At 39.2% G+C, this 17,443-nt stretch overlaps 1 long non-coding RNA gene across 1 annotated transcript in view; it reads right to left on the minus strand.

The window, feature by feature from the left end:
* Nucleotides 1-545: 545 nt before the first annotated feature.
* The window catches only part of LOC125912435 (uncharacterized), a 19,424-nt gene continuing 2,526 nt past the window's right edge, over nucleotides 546-17,443 (minus strand). Inside the window, exons 2-3 of the long non-coding RNA XR_007454739.1 lie at nucleotides 6,525-6,756; nucleotides 546-760 (exon numbers count right to left, since the gene is read on the minus strand). This is a non-coding gene — a long non-coding RNA (uncharacterized LOC125912435). The remainder of the gene's footprint in view (nucleotides 761-6,524; nucleotides 6,757-17,443) is intronic.

The following is a 17,443-nucleotide window of genomic DNA, read 5'->3' on the forward strand; positions in this document are numbered from 1 at the left end:
TGGTATTATCCAATCCCTAACCTTCAGATCCATACAACTGAGCCTGCATGAAGAATTTGATGCTGTTATTCTTATAGAACTGATAGAACGGGAAATCACATAAACTGTAGTAAGCTCATTTATTGATATTTGAGTAACTTTATGAACCATGCTTGGGTTAATGATAGGGCAGAAATGCCATTAAAGCCGAATACTATTAGTTAATCCACTGGTGACATGCGTTAGTGATAGTAGAAAAATTGTACAGTAGTGAGGACTTTTGTAGTGTTTATCCCCCTAGTAAGATTTGTAGGTGTTTTACATGAACTTAATTTTCTCCCTTCACCCTCAGTGAATGACTCCGATCCCTTTAACCTACCAGGAGACACACGCAAGAAGGCTTTCTGTTAATGGAACATGACTGCCGTGTTTTCTCTCAAAATGCAGTACAGTTACTTTGGAATTACAAGTCTACTGTGTGACCAAGAAGCATCCTCAGTTGGATACCGATTGCACAGTTTATTGGAAATGTGAATCATACTTCCTTTATTTACTCCAGGGTTCATGGTTGGGAGTAGAAGTGCAGCAGAAAGAGAAGACTGTTCAAGAAAGTATTGGATTAATCTGAGGTCCTTCCCTTTCGTATCTGATTTATCTTTTGCCGAGAGTTGGCCAGCGCCTTCATGGCAGATATGCTCAGGAAATGACGGTCATTTACCTGTTAGAAATATCTGTGGTGCTCACCTTGATAGCTTGTGTACAGAGGAAATTAGCATGGCCCCTGTGAAAACAAATTCATGAAGTATTTCATATTTTTAAGATAAACTTATGGTGATAATCATCTTGTAACAGTTACATATGTCAAATCATTACATTGTACACCTTAAAATCCAATGTTATGTCAATTAAAGCTCAATAAAACTGGAAAAAAAGGAGAAATATTTGTGTTTGGAGGCTGGAGAGAGGGCCAAGAGGTCAGAGAAGACAGTCCCATCTTTTGAGACTGTAGTCAGGAATTTAGCAAGCAATTGAAAATGCAAAAAGCTGTAGTAAGCACATGTGTAGGTACCTGAAATCTGGCATCCTTTTAAAACAAAGTGGTTAAGAGGGTATAAATGTTAGTATTCCATTGCTATCCCTGCCACCACAAATCTACAGCCTACTATTTTCCTACCATACATTTCCTAATGATGCTTCTGTTGATAGAAAGCCCCAGTCATTTTTTATTAATGGATGCTGTGACTTCTTCCCACTCTCTTTCCATTGGCACAGCATTTACTGATTAAGGATGCTGGGTGAGTCAGAATATTCCTTGCATAATGATTGGTTACTTGGAATGGGTACCAGCTCTTCCTTTGTGATAAAGAACAGTGTATATAAATAAGGGTAAGAGATTTTCTTGATGTTCAAGGTCTTTGGTCTCTGAGTTACAGACTATAAATTTCCTGGGCCACATTCTAGATGCAAAACTTCCACTGAAGTCAACAGAAGTTTTGTAAAAAGAAATAAAAGAAAATAAAAATAAATTAATGGCAGGAAAATGCACTATTATTTATTATTTCTTTTTGACTGCTCTGAAGATAATTTGGTGCATAAAGTATTGAAGAAATTTTGGGTTTTTCCAGTGACTCATTTTCATGCAAATGTTTATCACATTTCTGGGTATTGTTTTCCTCTATCATATGTATTTCCATCTTCCATGGGTAAATCAACATCTTCATCCATATTGCACATTCAGCGGCCGTAAATTCAGCCTGTATTCTCATTAAATGTTACAAATATGTGATTTTCATTTATGATTTTAGCGGGTGTTCCTGAAATTTCCACAGCAGCATCTGGCCAGGAAATAGTGTCTGTGAATCAGAATTACTACACCTAATTTTATTTTTCTTCTGTCTACTCATTTCTCTAATCCTTTCCTAGCAAACAGGAGACAATGTGGATTCTTCTGTATCCTAATTCTCAGAGACCCCCCTCATATACAGACCTTAGGTTTGATTTTGCCTTTCCTGTTATACATGGTTCAGGGAAAAATGGAAGCAAATCCTGAGTCCCCACCCTTTCCTCTCTGCCAGCAGTCACTTCTAAGCCACCACCTTGGTTTAATCAGACCAGTGCAAGCACTTCCTAAGAAGTTTTTCACTATGTTCAGCTTCAGTCCCTTCTAATCTCTTGATACTGCTGTTAGAATGATCTTTTAAAAATGTGGAGATGATTCTGCATCTCTCTGCTTAAAACCCTTCTTTTGCCCTTAGGACAAAGACCATGGGCCTGGCCCATGGAGTGCTTCCTACTCTGGTCCTGACTTGCCTCTGAGGACACTTGACACCCCCCCCCCCCCCCACCGGCCCCCATCTTTGTGCTCCAACCACAGGCCTCGAATTCAGACCCCCACATCATCACTTTCTTCACCTCTGGGCCCTCGTACATGCTCTTCACTTCACTTGGCTCATTGTTCCACTAAACCTGCTCCTGAATGTATCCTGCTCATTCTTCAGCTTAAGTTCCCCTCTTCTGAGCAGTTCCTCTTACTGCCATTGATTGGCTCTGTATTCCCACAGGATCCTACGCTTGACCTTTCAAAATAGCCATCACTCCTGTGGCTTTTTGTTTAACACCTACCTTCCCCGCTAGATTGCTCTCTTTGTGAGGCCAGTGACCATATCTGCATCGTTACTACTCTCTCCCCAGCACCTTGCACATAAAAGGTGTTTGGGGAGCTAATGAGTATAACAAATGTTTGCTGATATCACTTGAGAACTAATTCCACCACTGACATCAGTGACTCTCTTCTGTCATTGGATGCATGTTAGTCTCTTTCCAAGGAGACCATGGGATGTTCTTCTTTTGAAATTGCACAGATACTCACTGTCCTTTATCATTCCTCTCTTGGAGCTTCTTCCTGATGCTACTTTTCACTCTAGGAGCCCAGTTTGCTTTGGAGTGACTGAAACATCTCTTGGTGTGTGGGAGATCACTAGCCTCAGAGATGAGAGGCTTGAATTTGAATTCACCTATGATATTTGTTGGGGTTTTAACTCTGGGCAAACTGTTTAATCTCTCTGGTTATTATTCCCCTAGGCCCCAAAATGAGAGGAATAGACTGGACTGAATATACGGGCATCTCTGTGACCCTAAGAAGTCATTTTGTGTACTTTAAAGAAGATTTAGACAATTGTGCTGGAGTATACAGAAGATAAAATGATTGAAAGGTGAACAAATGGCAATTCAGCATATCTTCCTATAGGGAATACTAGATTTTGACGTAGAGAGGGCTGAGGACAGGGTGTCTGTTTCCTCTAGCATGTGCCCTCCTCCCCATTGCTCTGTGATTCACAGCAGCCCACGCAGTTCTGGCTCAGAGAGAGCTGATGGTGGACATACATGAAACATGCTCTCACGTGGATTAGTGGCAAGCCAGGGTAGTATATGGCCACATGGTGGAGGTTGTGGGGTGATTTGATGAAGTGTGGTTAATGCATAATTAATGAAAAGGCATAGGATTTATAATTAGACTGATCAGGGTTTAGATTCCAGCTGCATCATCTTATTGTGCGTGAGAGAGAGAGAGAGAGAGAGAGATATCCAAGGCAATTAATTTGATTTCTATGAGTCTCTGTTTCCTCCTCTGCACATTTATGATAGTAACTATGTCATAGAGTTGTTTAAGGATTTTTAAAAGACAATATCTATGAGTTATTTGTGTCCATTTAGCATGCCTTCTGTCTTCTGATAACAGCATTCTCTTCTAGAGGAGTCATCCTCTCTACTTAGATCATGACTATGATATAAAGGCTGCCAATCAAGCAGTGATTGGTTGCTGTATGGAAGTCTACTCCCAATATCCCCAGAGTGAGGGATCTGTTGATGAACTGAGCCTGAGAAATCAGAATATGGTCCTGGATCTTTGAAAATGAGTATAAGGTGAGGCTTTCTGGTGGTAAAGGTGAGAAAATGCAGACTCAGAAGCTTCTGGCAGCTGGGGTCCTGGCTTCTCAGAGGCTTCTGATTGGCAGAAGACTTGGATGGAGTTGAGGTAACAGAGCGGAAAGATCCAGGTACCATAACAGCTTTCCTTGTTGCCATTCCCAATTATACTTTTCTTTTCCCTTGTCATCTGAGTCAATAAATTTACCTTTTTGCCTAAGCCATCTCAAATTGCATGCCTGTAATTTACATATCAAAGAGTCAAGGACTAGTAGAGTAGCATACTATAGATCCTGAGGGGACTTCAGTTCTCTTCTCCACACAAATATTATCTTATTTATTTATTTATTTATTTATTTATTTATTTATTTATTTTTGTTTCCTCTCAGGATAGTCCCAGGCATTATTGATTGAAATAATCAAGAGTTTCTATAATCTGAATTCCAAGTTTTTAATCTATTAGGAATCTCTCCTTTTACTTTTCCCCCAAAGATTTAACTACTAATCTAAACAATGTTTTTTATACTTTGGAGGCTTTAAAAATATGTGGATATTTACATATGCTAGTGTATATTATTATATAATGTATATTATTGCAGAGTACAAAACTGGTATAATTTCTAGGTGATGATTTGGTAATAAGTATCCAAAAGTTTTGTTTATACTTTTTTACTCATGAATTCCATTTTTGGTATTCTATCCTGTGGCAACAAGCCTGCATATGAACAATGCTATATGTACAAATTTATTTATTGTAGCTTAATTTGTAAGGATGAAGATAAAATTACTTAACGCTCAAATCTTAGGGGTTATTTAAGTGCCTTGCAGCCTTTAGGTAATTTTTATAATATTTGATGACATGAGAAAACTCTGATAGATTTTTCAGAAAAAAATAAAGGCCAGAAAATGGTGTATATGATTCTGATTTGCAATATGCACATATGCACACACACACACGTGTGTGTGTGTGTGTGTGTTCACAGCTATATAGCAAAAATACCAACAATGGTTTTTCCCTAGGCAGTTGCATTACTTAGTGTAAGGAAGACATTGCAATTGATTCCCCAGCATCCATCCCATTATTCCCTCCCCACTTCTATACCATGTGCAGCAGCCATGCAATTTGGTGAGGTTGACCTTCACCTTGAGTTCCATGGGTGGTCCATCATTGTGTGAAATCAATCAGTACGATCCTATCTCTCTAGTTGTGGTTATTGGGTTAGTGGTGGACACATAATCTAGGCATGAACCATTTAGTGGAAAGCATTATCTTGGCATTAACGTCTAGTTCAGAGATAGGCACATAATTTCATTGGATCTAGTCAGAAAGAGTTGAAAGACTATTAGTTGGATAGGAGGCACCCAGTCTCTCTCCCTGATATGGATAAGGACACCTAGAGTTCTAGGTAATATTGGAAGAGATTTTGTGACCTTAGAGGGACGCTAGCCTTGGGTAAACTGTGTGATGCGTACAGGACAGAACAGAGGTGTAATGAGATCTTTTATGTGCTGGCATTGTCACGTCTCTGAATCATAACACTAAAGTCTGCCCTAATTTTAGAATGAACTAACATATTACCTAATTAATTAGGCTAGGTGGCATTGAGGCTTTCATCACATGAAAATAAAACAGATCAGACTTAAGTGGTTTTCATTTTTTTAATGTTTTCCATTATTTTTAAAGATTTTTTTCATCGAGCACATATTAGTTTTATAATTTAAAAAGATTACTTATTATGAAAATTGCCATTAGCTAAAAACTGGCAAAGACCCATTAAGTCAGTGTGTATTCTTCTCTCCTTTCTCACTCTCCCCCTTTTGAACCTCTTTCAGTTCTTTTCCCCAAATTCCCACAAGAGCCAGAGAAGCCAAAAAAATGTCAAAATTTTGTCACTTCATTAATTAGGAGACTTGAACTGGGGGAGGCACAACCTACATTCTGTGAAATTGATTGGCAAGTGACTGGCAGGGCTACCTTCTTGCTAACAGGGCAATGGCAGAGATGAGATGATCACCACTGTTTATCAGCATGTGGCTAAATATATGGAAATGCAGGAGGATTCACAGGGACACTGGTTATCATATGCTGACCAAAGAAGCTCCAAAGCCAGGCGCTAGAACTCCCTTGCCAAATTTGGCAGTGTGGTCAAAGGAAGAAACCCCAGGAGCAATGTGGATTGCAAAATCTGAAGTAAATTTAGCCTCGACATATATTCACATCTAATGAGTTGCAGTCAAATCAAATTGGCTAGAATTTGTAAGGCATGACATGTTGGAGAGGGTACTTTTTGAGGGCGGCGAGCCTGCAGCAAATGGTGAGAATAGAGAGAAGTAGCTCAAAATTCTGTTGGGAAGATAATTCAGAAGTGGACCTAGAGAGGAACAAGGGAGTCAGTGGCCAAGCATCTTTAAGATACCGAGTGGACAGCTGTAGTAAATGCTGCCTTGGTGAAGAAGAATGCTCCCTGATAGGGGTGCCATCATTGGATGGATTCTATCTCTATTTCCCTATACCCCATTGCTCCTGGTTGCAGATTATATACACTATGGGGCTGCCATTAACTAGATGTGAGATCTTAGGCCAGCCACTTAACCTCTCTGTCCTTGAGTTTTCTCACCTGTAAAAGGTCTGAGAGGCAGTCCCAAGTACTTCAAAGGACTCTGCATGCTCTATAGTTGGTCCATCCTTCCGCCCGTCTGCACAAATCAGCCAATGAGGAAAGCTTTGAAAGCCAGTACACTCTGCAAAGCAGTGTTGACTCCCTGCTGGCCAGGAAGGCATCCTCCCAAAGTGGTGCTCTCAGGGAGGCAGGGGCTTTTGAAGTTATTGCTGCTCTCCTTGCAGCTGCTCTGCAGAGGGGAAAAAAACCTGGATTTTAAAGAAGCAAATGGTCTTGTTTTTTTTTTTTTTTTAAACAAAATTAACTCACAGCTGCAAGCAGCACAATGAAAGCACATTTTAAAATAATCAGATGCTTTTGGGGCCTCCTTCTGCTCCCAGAACAACTTCAGTCCGAGCTGCTCCAGGCTACCTGTCAAGGCTGCAGCCTTGGGCGCCAAATGTCCAGGGGTGAAGTGGGGCCTAAAGCTGTTGGTGTCAGAAAAGAGGCCGCAAGTTTTATGATCTTGGGGACCCTAAAGGCCTCAGCTGTTTGTTTGTTTGTTCTGTTCTAATTAGGATGCATTATATATATTTGAAAGGCATCTGACAGCTAATAGGTTGTTTTTAAAGGGTAATTTTATTAAACACTTTTAAAAAATATTTGGTGATCTTTTACATTTCATTTAATCAATTAATCTTTATTTTATATCGGTAATGAATTGTGAGCCCATGCAGTCCCTGAAAGGTGCTTGAGATGACCAAGGTCTAAAATCCTGGTGGTTTCTGAATTTCCACCTATGCTTGGTATACTGATTTCTAGATAAGGATGCTACGTGTTTAGAGGGTAGTTTACAATACTCTGCTCCACCGTGATGTGTCTGCATGTGAACTTCTGCATGTTGTTTAAGCTGCTGAGTTGACCTTAGAAGGAAAAGAAGTAATGGAATTGAATATCTTGAGAGAAGCTTAATGAGATATTTAATACATGGGAGAAGCCAACTTTGTCTAAGAGAATTAAGATCTTCATCATGAGGAGCTGAAGGCCAAGAATCCTCCTGATGGGTAGAGCTGGGTGCAGGGACTTATAGTCAGGTGACCTCAGGGCAAGTCCCTTCAGGGACATCTATTAGTGGTGTGACCCTAAGCAAGGCCCTGCATCTTCTAGATTTCTTGCCTGCACAGAGGAGATGACGATCACTACCTTATCTAAAGTCATGAGGCCGAAATAGGAGTTTATATATATAGGGAGCATACTGTCTGCTGATATTAAGAGTCTGGCCTGACAAACTCATGAGGCCGAAACAGGAGTTTATATATATAGTGAGCATACTGTCTGCTGATATTAAGAGTCTGGCCTGACAAACTTTTATTGAGCATCTATTGTGTTTTCAATAAATGCTTCCTTTTCTTTCAAATCTTAAGACTGAATGGGTTTAGTATCTTCTGAAGATTGACAGAAGAGATGTATGACAAATGAAGAGCAATGCTGGGTAAAAGGAGGTTTTCACCTCAAGATTAAAAATATCACTAAGTTGAAAAAAGTTTTTATGTAAATTAAGGGATGCTCCATATTTAGTAAGTTTTAAAGGAAAAAACTAGGAAAAAAAATGAAACAGGTTTAATCTCTTAAGAGTGCAGCTTTCAAAGTAATCCATGTTTACAGCAGAGTCAGGAACCTGGCTGTGATCGAAAGACCATTCCTTTGCTCTCATTATAATTAATAATGATGATGCTATCTTATTTTGGATTTTGAAGACAGCCAGACTATTACTGTCATAATTAAGACTATTGGGTGGAACCCATTCACATTAAGGCCTGGGCCTGCCTTTCTTTAATTTGACAATGGTAGTAATAATGATAATGATAATGTCACAGCTGTTCTAAGCTCTGTACATATAATAACTCACTTATACTAATAACAACCCTTGTGGTGGTTAGTTTCTTGTCCCCTTTTACAAATGAAGAAAGAAACTGAGACAGTTTTTAAATGACTTGTCCAAGATCATACAGCTTAGTGGTAGAGGCAGGATTTGAAGAAAGGCAATTGGCTCTAGAGCCCCCACTTCACCCACTTACTATGCAATCATTTATTTAACTGTGAGTTTCATGTTGTCACAAGCTATCTTGAATTATGATAGGTCATCTTAAATACTTAATCTGGGTTACATAGTTATAGTTTGGAACAAATATTTTCCTTAACATTTATAGTGGTGGTTCCAGTTGGTATCTAGGGGAAGGTATATTTAGGAATTTACTATATTCTTCCATGCATATGGACTTAGAAGCACAATGACTAATGAGTCATGTCACCTGAACACTGAAAGAACAAAGTAACTGAGGATTGGGGAATACATGCCTATGTATATCAAAAGTAAAATCTAATAAACCATTCTATTCCTAAATATCTTTCAAATCTATTTCCTCTACCCAGTCCTGACTCAGAGAGCCTCATCACTTTCTCCTCCAGCATTGCAATAGTCTCCTTCTTGGTTGCTCTTCTTTTATTTATTAAAAAAAATTTTTTTTAACATTTGTTCTTGAGAGAGATGCAGAGTGTGGCGGGGGAGGGGCAGAGAGAGAGAGAGAGAGAGAGAGAGAGAGAGAGAGAATCTGAAGCAGGCTCCAGGCTCTGAGCTGTCAGCACAGAGCCCGATGCGGGGCTCGAACTCACAAGCCGTGAGATCATGACCCGAGCTGAAGTTGGACGCTTAATGGACTGAGCTACCCAGGCACCCCTGGTTGCTCTTCCTTTTACTACCTTCCATTTTATTTTGCATATTCTTTCCATGTGATTGTGATGACAGAATAATTACCTCATTGCTGTTGCTGAGAACCTTCCTCTGATTTTTTACCTCCACATATCAAACTTGAACTCTTTAGGATGACATATAAGGCCCTCCACAAAATCATCTACCTAGTTTTCCAGCCCTTTCTTCCATGATACACTGTGCCTTTCATGCTTGGCTCTTTCAAGCATGTGGAATGCCTTTTCTGCTCTTGCCTGCTGGGAGAAATCCAGTGAATGCTTTCAGACTGAATTTAACCATCACCTCATTGGAGAACCTCTTTTGACCACCTCCTTACTTGTCTCTCAGAAAAAATTCTATCACCTTTGTGCTCCCCCTTACACTTATTCAAACATTTAGTATAGTCTTTCCAGGGGTGTTTTATAATTCTTGAACTACCTGTCAATCTTTCTCACTGGAGGGAGGGCTCTGTAAGGTAGTGGTTGTGTCTTCATGTTCTATCTACTGTATCTAATGCAGTGTGTGACACAGAAAACGTATTCAATAAGTGATTGTAGATGGAGGAATGAATGGATTAACAAATGATGGAACAAATTATATCCTTCAAATAAGAAGAGAATTCTGGAAGTTTTCTCTGAGTTTCTTTAATGAACTCACTTAAACATCCATCCAGTTGGAATAGAACATATAACATGGACTAGATGGCACAAAGTCTGGGGTCTACTCCTAGACTGTCTCTAATTGGTCCGGTGGCCTCGGACAGATCGCTTAACTTATCAGTGATTCAGTGTCTTCATCCAGAAGACAAGGATACGTATATAAAACCCTTCAAAGTTGCCATTAGGATTGGATAAAAATAATTCATGGTCAAATGCTTTTGAAAAATACAGATAATAAGGCATTTCAGCAAAGCTTCTAATGATCAGATTTCTTATGGCTAATTCTATGTCAGGGAGGTGTAACATATTTTTTGTGTTCCTTATCTCGTGGTCATCTGCTTGTCCCTTTACTTGCACTGGGTCATTGAAGATACTCTAGTAGGTTCTTTTTAATAGGTCAGTATGCTCACCAGAGCCTTGAATTGCAAAGGAATCTTAGAAAATATAGTACATGTTCAATTCAAAAAGAGCATGCCCGTATTAGACCATCAAAAGTCAAAGGCATAATTTGAAATGATGAACGTATCCATTTTAAGTTACACATTACTTTGCATAGTTAATATCACCGTAATTAGTCATAGTTCCTATAATTTATTGAAAAAGATGCTCATCCCCTCTAGTGTACTACAGTGATGAATGTTGGGAGAGCAACTTTGGAAGCTGGAATCAAGAAAATGAGTAACAGTTGGAGAATTAGCATGTAAATCAATAATACCCTTTCTTCATTTTGAATCCAGGATTTTCATGACACACTGCAAAATCAGAGAGCCCCACAAGTTAGAGCTGTCACTGCACCCCACAGAACTAGGCAGACCGCTTCAACTGTAGGAAATGTTTAAAATCCTCTCAAACATTTGAGTAAATCTCTAGTAAATATTTAAACTCTGTATAACTAGTCACAAATAAATTAAGCTGATTTTATGCAGTCTCTCTAATTAGAAGGGCACAGCATTTGTTGAAACGTGATTAGTATTATTCATTAAGCAAAAAATTCTCATTTGTATCTTATTATCACTATTCTGCATAAACCAACACAATTTGTCATGAACTCCCTCATTTGCTGTATCCTCAAAAAGCAGATTATGCTTATTTTTCATTTGGACAGTGGAAAATCAAGCCAGGTGTTTGGCAGCACCAGAGTGTTCAGGTGTAACTGTGCCAGTGATGGAACATTACGAGCAGCGCGGATGAAGAATGAGGCATGGAGAATCTTGGGACTGAGGTGCCTTGAGGCCCATCCCTTCCGAGTGCCCCTGCTGATGAGACAGGTGTTGCACTGGGCTGCTGGGAAGGGAGAGGGAAACAGAAAAGAAACTTTTTTGTAATGTCAGATCTTTTCCCTTCCATCAGAACCTGAACATGCTTGCTTGAATTCCTGCTGCATTCAAGCTATGAGCATGTGCAGTGTAAAACCACTACAGCCGTACCTTTGTTTAAAATATTTCTGAAGCATAAAAATTCAGCTCAATGATTTGTCTAGAACTGTCTGTCTGTCTAGACACATGAGCACTGTACATATTTAGCTTTCAGACTTCTAGATATTGACAGATAAGACAAAGATGATGTTGTAGGAACTGGACGAAAGGGGACTGAAGGCTGCTTCTCCTCCTCTGAGATCTATTCGTTTTGTCTTTAAAATATTCTTTGTTCCCTGGCTCAGGTTAGAGACTCCATTAGGGCTTGTGATTGAAGCTGCTTTATGATTCTGGCAGAAATAGGGGCGTGAATAAGGTAGGGTCTATAAAATAGTGGCACGATGGTAGGAAATGATTTTTTTTAAGGTAGTAGTGGACTTAAAAAAAGCTATTTTGAATCCTGTCTATTCTTTGGGAACTTTAGAGCTGTGAAAGATTGCATACTATTTGGCCTGTGTGTCAGTTTCTCTTTTTTTGTGTCTCTGTTCCTCTTTGTTACTTCACTACCCTCTCTTGTTTTTGTAAATACTCTGCCTTTCCCAGGCCTTACTCCTCACTACTGATGTGGTTGATTTTCTGAGACACCAATCATGTGGAATAGTGTAGGGAAAATATACAACAATATATTATTGGAGAGAATGGAGGTATTTACCTAAAAACATACACAGCAAAGGGGAAAGGTATGATGGAGGTCATCAGATGTCTATAGGGTACTCAAGGCCAGGTTAACACTGTGGAGTGGCTGCAAGAGTCTCTCTACAGCAAGCAAGGGGAAGATACAGAAAGGCAAATTATGGTTCTGCTTGAGGAAGCACTCTGTAATAGTGGTGTCCAGACATGGAATAGGCTGGCTTGTGAGGTAGTGAGCTCCCATTACCAGAAATAGTAAAGCAGAGTTTGGCTCAGGAACTCGAACTATATGAATTCCAGATTCCTTTCCATTACTATTTTTGATGTTTTTCTTTATTGGAAAGGTTATTCCCATCAAGAATACTAGGAGAATCCCCATTGTGATAGAAGTTCAAAATATTCAGGAATCTCCAATCCTTGCTCTTCTGTGCCTCACATTTTCTGATGCCTGGAAAGCAGTTTACCTGCTACCACATGTTACCTGGCAAATATTCTGGTAACACCTGGGGTGTCTGGTCATGCTGAGAGACCAGTGGCCTAGATGGCATTTTTAAGTCCAGCTTTAGGGTACCCCTTGTCAAATTTCAGACAGAAGCCTGTCTAGTAGACCAAGAGCCTCCTGTCACTGCTGTATAGCCAATGTACAGCTATAGAGAACTTAATGGTCCATCCAGAAGCCATTCTCTGCTTTCACAGCATTTCCTTGTTTTCTCCATGAATGAGGACTTGTCCAAACACAAATTTTGGGTATCACATTTGGATACAAATCGGTTATCTACCTTTGAGACTTTTACAAGATAAAAATGTATTCAAGGGTTATATCTGTGTGAGGTGGAATTAATGACAAATTATCTTATCTTCCCAAGCAGGAAATTAGTTGTGAACTTAGTTTGTTAACAGATGGAATGAAAATTATGAAACTTTCGAAGAACGTTTCTTAAGTTGTGGTCAGGGACCACCTACTTGTTGAAACACAGATTCCTGGGCCCAGCCCTATATTTATTATATTAGTTTTTTATTGCTGTGGAACAAATGACCACTAACTTAGAATAAAACAACATGTATTTATTATATCATAGTTCTGAAATCAGAAGTTCAGGCCATGTTGCTAGGTTCTTTGTTAAAGGTCTAACTAGGTTAGGTTCCTATTGAAGGCTCTGGGGAAAAATCCAGTTCAAATCTTACTTAGGTTGTTGGAAAAATTCAGTTTCTTGCTGGCTGTCAGCTGAGGGCAGCTTTTTGCTCCTGGAAGCCACCTACATTTTTTCCCACATGGCCATTCCCATATTCAAGGCACATGGAGTCCTTTCCATGCTTAGAATCTCTCTGACTTCTTTTGCTGTTATGTATCAGAGAAAACTCTCTGCTTCTGAAGCACTCATATGATTAGAGTAGACCCAACTAGATAATTTCCACATTTTAAGTTGCACCAGCTTGAGACTTAAATTACATCTGAAGAATCCCTTCATAGCAGTACCTCAATTAGTGTTTGATTGAATAAGGAGGCTATGGGAATTGTGGGGGGCCCATCTTTAGAATTCTGTCTACCTACTAAATCAGCATCTCTTCAGGGGAACCAATGAAATCTTTTTAGCAGCACTCCAAGTGATTCTGATGAGTAATAAACTTTGAGAACTATTGGTATAGAAGGATAATAAGAAAAGCAGTGAATGTTAGGTGTTAAGTGAGTGATGTAGAAAACAACTGGCATAGGAGTTCCAAATGAGGGACCACTGAAAACTGAAGATGCCATTGATTACATGGATGCAATCCATGGGCATTAAGACAGGAACAGCAGGCTTTCCAGGCAGGGCAGAAGGTGTGAACAGAGATTTGAACTTGGGAAAACACATAATTGGCCTTTCAAAGTACAATTCAGTTGAGTTGGGTTGGAGTAGAGAAGTGTGCAATTGTGATTTGGGGGAGAAGTTGTGGGGTTGGGATTATATTAACTTGTAGGACTTTGAAATAAAGGGCAGCCAAAGTTTTTACAGATAATTATGGTTAAAAGGCCATGTAATTTTATTCACTTTATCTCATTTACTCATGGAATTTCTCTGCAGTTGAAGGTTATGTTTTGATTTGCTTTTAGTAAATTCAGGGTCGTGGTTGGATTCCAATGATGGCCAAATATTTTTATCATTTTTGTTCATGGGGATGAAGAAGAAGGGAGTTTTTCAGGCTGTAAGAAATGAACTGACATTTGGAAAAAAGTAAGATAACCCAGGGTCAGACTCTTTGGTTGAGGGAGAGTGAAAATGACAACCTGAGTCTCTTTTACAAGCACCTTTCTACATATTCTGATCCCTAAAATGTTTTCCGCTCACCATGCTCCAAGTATAAATGTATTCCAAAGATCCAAGATCCTTACCGGGGACTTGTGGGGGAGGGAAGTATTATTAGTCACTACATCGTCGCTAGAATTGAAAGATGAGAGTTTTGTAGCTGGGAACAGAAGGTGCACTACCTTGGAGCCAGGTTTGATAGCTTTGAATTCCAGATGAAGACTGCAGATACAGGAGGGTATCATCTGACAAGCATCTTAAGCAGATGGATGACAGAGTGGGTGCACTGGAGAGTATTGTTAATTTAATGACTCCAGATAATGCTTCTTTAAAATTGAAAGCAAGCTACTGGGAAACAGCCAGCAAAGCTGTAACTTGTGGGTTTCTGGCTTCCTGATCTATCCACATAGGGAGAAAGGGAAGGACATGTATAGTTCTGAGTTCTGAAAAACTCAAATTGCTTCTCAGAAGAGGTAGTATAGAGCTTACTCATTGACATTTTTGAGAATTTAATCAAATCATCTTCTCAGGAAGGTGGGTTATCAATTTATTTTAGTGGAAATTCTAAATCTTGTGTTTAAATATTAAATGAATTAGAGAAAAGATTATCTGGGTTCTTCCCTTAGGTTTAGTGAATCTAAAACTCCAGAAATTTGAGCCCATGAAGTTCATTTAATCCTATCCTCTCTTTAATTCATTATTTTATTTATTCATTTAATTATCAAGAATAGCTGTATCATGCTATATGAGGTTCTAGAAATGTAAAGATGAGTCAGACACCTCTGTCTCTTCACAGAGCTCATGCTCTACTCTAAGAAACCAGCAAAATAAGGTTCTACTGTGAGCCAAATCTACAGTTACCCCAGCAGCAGCAAGACATGGACAGATGTTGAGAATATGGGCTTGTCACTACTCTATCCTTCACCAGTGTTAGTGGGACCCAGAAGATTGCTGAGGCTCCCCACCCTGACCTGGAATCAGCGGGACTGATAAAAGTAGAATGTGTTGCTACTAGTCAGTCCCAAGCTTCTGACCTCCTTGTACCAGTGGGGCAGAGTGGGAAGCTAAACTGAGTTTATACCCCAACTTGAGGGGAATGAGGTGGTGCCAGTCAGTGCTCCACTGTAAGCAGGAAAGGTGTCTTAGGAGCTGAAGAGGGAGCTAAACTTCCACTCCACCCATTTGCAATGAGGCAGTGTGAGTAAGTGCTCCATTTTTGCATAAGTAATGCCAGTAGGACCCAGCAAGATGCTGGACATACTCACCTAGCCATCATACTACACCTTAACAGGGGGACTATCTACAAAACAGAAGATCAAATAGGATCTAGAGCCCACTAATACAACATACAAAATATCTGGATACAATAAAAAGTCACTTATCAAGAACCACAAAAATAACAACTTGAAATGATAATCAAGAGACACCAAGATGATTCAGATGTTGGAATTATCTTACAAGAATTCCAAAGCAGCCATCGTAAAAATACTTCAACAGCGGTGACAAATTCTCTTGAATCAAATGAAAAAAAAAAATCTTAGCAAAGAAATAAGTTATAAAAAAGAACCAAATGGAAATTATAGAACTGAAAATTATTAAAAGCAAAAGAAAATAGTGAATGGGCTCAGTAGTAGGGAACAGATGATAGGGGATAGAATCAGTGGACCTGAGGAAAGATCAATAAAGTTTATACAACTTAAACACAGAGAAGATAAACTTATTTTAAAAAGTAGAGGAAGGAGAGAAGGAAAGAAAGAAGGAAAAAGAGAGATTATTTGAAAAAAAATAATGTCTGACAATTTCCTAAATTTGATGAATGCTCCAAACCTACATATTCAAGAATCTGAGCAAACCCTAAGTGGGATAAACCCAAAGAAATCTATGCTAAAATACAATAAAATTAAACTTTGAAAACTAAATACAAAGAAAAAAAATTGAAAGCAGCTAGAGATAAATGACACATTATTTATCAATTGAATTGAATGTTAGTTTGAATTTAGTATCGATTCACATGATGAATTTCTCATCTGAAACACAGAAGGCCAGGCCGAAAAAAAGTGGCACAGAATTTTTGAAGAGTTGAAAGAAAGGAACAGTCAACCCAGAATTTTATATCTAGCAAAAATATCCTTCAGGAATGAAGACAAAATAAATATTTTCAAAAGAAAACTAAAATTTGTCACTAAAAAATCCTACCCTTAAAGAATGGCTAAAGGAGTTCTCTAAACAGAAAGGAAATGAAAACTCTTAAGGATGTTTCCTTAAGAAATGAAAGAACATCAGAAAAGGTAAAAAAAAAAAAATCATGATAAATATAATAGACCGTTCTTCTCATGAATTTTTTAAATTATATGTGATAGTTGAAGCAAAAACCAATATACCTTCTGATGTGATACTTGAGTAGAAATACTCAAGAAAATTATGTTTTAAAAATGGGTAAGGTAAAGTAATCTAAATGGAAATAAGTTTTCTACACTTAAAGTTACAAAATATTGGTAAATATTTTAATTGTGTAAGTTACAGTCTGGAAAGGGAAAAATATGTTTTCTTGAAACTAGAAATCTCCTCATCCAGAACACCCTCAGTAGACTATACATGGGTGAGAAATATAATTTTATTGTGTTCACACTATAAAAAAATCATTCTGGTACTTACTGGATTGCACTGGATCAAAGAGATCTTTGGCAATGCAAATTGGAGATGGGAGTGGGAGCAGGAGCAGTAGTGCTTGAAGAAAGGGGATGAATTCCAGTACTTGAATTCCTTCCTAAGTTTTCCACAACAAACAGACTTTCAGCTCAAGTTAGAACTTATCAAAAGAAGACCATCCCTGTCTTTTTCAGGCATTTTTACCTTTGATTCGCAGTAATATCCCTGAGCGATTGAAATAGAATTCTTGGGTGCCTGCATGGCTCAGTTAGGTGAGTGACTCTGGATTCTGGTTCAGGTCATGATCCCAGGGTCATGGGATGGAGCCCTACATCATCAGGCTCTGTTGTGCTGCTGAGCGTGGAGGCTGCTTAAGATTCTCTCCCTCTTTCTCTTCCCCTGCTTGCATAAGCATGTGCGCTCACACGCCCGCCCTCCCTCCCTCCGTCTCTCCCTCCCTCCCTCCGTCTCTCCCTCCGTCTCTCCCTCCCTCCCTCCGTCTCTCCCTCCCTCCCTCCCTCCCTCCCTCCGTCTCTCCCTCCCTCCCTCC

Source organism: Panthera uncia, assembly GCF_023721935.1.
Source record: "Panthera uncia isolate 11264 chromosome C1 unlocalized genomic scaffold, Puncia_PCG_1.0 HiC_scaffold_4, whole genome shotgun sequence".
NCBI lineage: Eukaryota > Metazoa > Chordata > Mammalia > Carnivora > Felidae > Panthera > Panthera uncia.